This window comes from Galeopterus variegatus, unplaced genomic scaffold, assembly GCF_000696425.1.
Source record: "Galeopterus variegatus unplaced genomic scaffold, G_variegatus-3.0.2 Scaffold2500, whole genome shotgun sequence".
NCBI lineage: Eukaryota > Metazoa > Chordata > Mammalia > Dermoptera > Cynocephalidae > Galeopterus > Galeopterus variegatus.
This window is the reverse complement of record NW_007728611.1, coordinates 69,916-73,691: the sequence shown is the minus strand read 5'-3', so window position 1 is coordinate 73,691 and position 3,776 is coordinate 69,916. Positions and strand designations below refer to the sequence as shown.

The 3,776-nt window shown below is 40.9% G+C and overlaps 1 protein-coding gene across 2 annotated transcripts in view; it reads right to left on the bottom strand.

The window, feature by feature from the left end:
• Positions 1–3,776, bottom strand: part of SETD7 (SET domain containing (lysine methyltransferase) 7) — a 65,143-nt gene that overhangs the window by 34,908 nt on the left and 26,459 nt on the right. The gene's annotated exons all lie outside the window — the stretch shown is intronic.

Below are 3,776 nucleotides of genomic sequence, written 5' to 3'. Positions count from 1 at the left end.
TAATAAGTAAAGAAACACGTCTTGGGACTGGAAGGCTTACTCCCGCAAAGTAAATTATTTGGGGGACTAAGGCATCACTAATAATCCCATTAGGCAATTCCTCGGTGGTTATCAGTAGTTACCAGGTCCTCTTTCTGTTTTTTTTTTTTTTTTGTACGACCAAAACCCAAACGAGTACCTCAAACTAAAAGTTAAAAAACATTCTAACAGCGCTGCTTTTGATAAAGCATTAACAAAGTCGTCTTATTTCTATTAAGGTGGTTCTGAAGTCAATTAGTAATTTATTCCAGCAACTAAGGCATGTAACTTTCCTAGAATTATCGAGAGCTCTCTGCAAAGGATTAGCCTAAAAGAATCCTCGCAGAGCACAGTGAAGACGTATGATGCTTTGAGGGCTAATAAGTAAAGAAACACGTCTTGGGACTGGAAGGCTTACTCCCGCAAAGTAAATTATTTGAGGGACTAAGGCATCACTAATAATCCCATTAGGCAATTCCTCAGTGGTTATCAGTAGTTACCAGGTCCTCTTTCTGTTTTCTTTTTTTTTTGTACGACCAAAACCCAAACGAGTACCTCAAACTAAAAGTTAAAAAACATTCCAAATCAGTCAGTACCTAACCCGGAAACAGATCATTTGAGTATTTCAAAGACAGAGAATTTAATTCAGAGAATTGATTATACAGGAGACAGAGGAGCTGAGAAGCCAAACAGGGAGCTGTGAAGAGCCCAGAAATTGGCCAGAGGAGGAAGTTGCCACCCTAAGCTGGAGAGACAAAGGGGAAGGTGGGGTTCCCAGAGTGCTAGAGCTGGGGTAGCTGGAGATTTGGTGGGCCTTCCTGTGGGAAATGGAATCAGGAGGTGATAGGGCCACTGCTGGAGACGCTGCTTGACACAGACAGAACTTATACATGTTCCTTCCCCCCTCTTTGTCCTCTGCCAGTGGCCTCCCTTTGGCCAAACCCAGACAAAGTCATATGCACAGGAGCCTGGGAAATGCAGTCTGCAAGGAGCAGAAACCCCCTGCAATAAAAGCAGGGCACAGAAAGGACGAGAAATGGATCTGAAAGCAAACCGGTGATGGACCACCACATAATCCGTGAAAGGAACTTAGTCCATAAAAGAAAAACACTTAAGAGAAACCCCTCAAACATATGTGGAATGTACTCGCATGCTCTGTTGTGTGGAAATTCTCCTATGAACTTCCATCTCCTTCTTCAGACTAAAACTCATCACAAATGTACTGAGTGCCCACTACATGCAAAGCACTATTTTAGGGACCACGCAGATATAAATAGGAATAACATCTGTTCCTGCTTTCAAGGAGTGTCTACCTCCTTTTCCAATGCATGCTGTCCCTTCCTCTACTCCCTTAGACATGCTCCGGGCAATCAGAACACATCCTTGACTCCTCCTCCCTTCCTCTATACTGTAATTCATTCATTTGCTCGACAAACAATTATAAGAGGTGAGCCAAGTCTTAAAGACAGAGTAGGGGGCCAGCCCGTGGGCCCGTGGCTCACTCGGGAGAGTGCGGTGCATATAGGGATGGCCAGTTGGCTCACTGGGTGAGCGTGGTGCTGACAACACCAAGTCAAGGGTTAAGATCCCCTTACCGGTCATCTTTAAAAAAAAAAAAAAAAGACAGAGTAGGAATTAGTCAGGGAAAGGAGTTTCTGGGTGGAGGGGTGAAGAGGTGAGAAGAAATTCTAGCTGGAGTCACAGATGAGAAAATCACCATGAAGTACGTGGAGAACTAGAAGCAGTCTGTGGTTACAAAAGCACAATGACAAAGGGCTGGTGGGAGAAGAAGCCAGCAAGGTGGCAGGCTGGGGAGTGCTTTATGCACTGTTTCCCCCCTCCCCCAACCATTGGACTTGACAGTCACATGACCCTGTAGCCCCCAATTACTGGCTCGTCAGCAGTTCAATAACTGTAACTGAAGGAAGGAGTGCAGGACAGACACAGAAGTGGCAGGACACTAGAGAACAGATCTGCGTGTAGGTTCCCTGGAGTTACCCACAGCAGCCATGGTTTCTCACCCTTCTGAGGTCCAAACTTTCAACATTTCCTTAAAGTACCTGAGGCCTGCCAGAATCTTGCCAATAAAGCCTCTCCTTTCTTTTTGCTTTAAGTTACTTTAAAGAGGATGTTTGTTATTTGCAACCAGAAGTTATAAGAAAAATAATCATTCCCTTGAGAATTATCACTCGAAATCTGTTTCTTATTTATACCAAGAAGAATGTAATAACAACAATAAATTTCATTATGATGTTTTATGGTAGCTGCTAATATCCATATCTGATAATGAAGAAACAGGTCCTGAAAGGATAAATAACTTGCCCAAGATGATAATATAGTAAATGTTAGAGCTGGGATTCAAATTAGGTGACTCTTAAGTTTGGGCACTTATCAGTGAAAATGTTGTCGCTTCTGAAGTTTTAAAATTTACATCACCAATTGGGATCCTCCCCTTCCCTGAGTTTCCTCATTTCTGAACATTATAACACTGTCTCTTTTCAGAACATAGGTCAAGAGCACAGATAGTAGAATTTGTAGTTCAAAGATTACTCTTTCCTTTTGGTTTTAATAAACTTTTCATTTTAGGATAATTTTACACGTACAGAAAAGTTGCAAAGACAGTATGGAGAATTCTCACTGTTTCTTCTTCTTCTTCTTCTTCTTTTTTTTTTTTAAAGATGACTGGTAAGGGGATCTTCACCCTTGACTTGGTGTTGTCAGCACCACGTTCTCCCAAGTGAGCTAACCGGCCATCCCTATATGGGATCTGAACCCGTGGCCTTGGTGTTATCAGCACCACACTCTCCCAAGTGAGCCACAGGCTGGTCCCTCACTGTTTCTTCCAAAGTTAATTTTTTACATCTTATGGTACATTTGTCAAAATTAAGAAACCAACATAGACACATTACTATGAACTAACCTCCAGACTTTATTCAGATTTCACCAGTTTTTCCACTTATGTCCTTTTTCTATTCCAGGATCCAATCCAGAATCCCACATTGCATTTGGACTGCCTCAATTTTTAACTTAAAAAAACCCAAAAACTGGGACATTTAAAGCAACCCAAATTGGACCTACATGTAAATGCTAGGTTTCCCATTTTTGGAAAACCTTCCTTTGAGATTCTCCTTCAGATCCCAAAGAGCTAAATATTATTTAGGCTTATGAATGCCTACAATTACTACCTTTTCTACTTTCTTCTCCTTATAACCTAACCTGGATTGCAAATACATGCATATATTGCTATTAAGGAGTCAGACCAATCCAAGCTGCTTTCCTATGCTGTGCCACTCAAAATGCAAAATCTTGATTTTTCTTTGTATATTTTCCTGGTTTTATATAATAAGTAATTTTACACTCAGAAAAAAAAATTGTTTTACTGTGGCATGTTGCATTTTTAAAAGAAAATAAGATTTTTTTCTAATATGGGTTCCATTGGGTTCCCTCATATATTAAGTGTGTGCTCCATAGAAAAAGCTGGGCTCTGAAGGAGCAGAGGATGCCAATGTGTATTTATCTTTTCCAGTCAGAGCTCATCAACTTTACAGTTTGTACCAATTTGGGGATCTACCTGATTTGGTTCTTTAATGTCATTAATCATAGTTCAGTTTTTTGGAGATATAACTATTTGGAATTGACTGAATTACTGTGGTCATTTCTTTACTCCTTCCCTGCATCAGAACTATACATCTATGCCTGTCATGTGCCTTTTCAGTATCTCCCACTAATGTGCATCATGTAATTTCCCTGTCCCATTG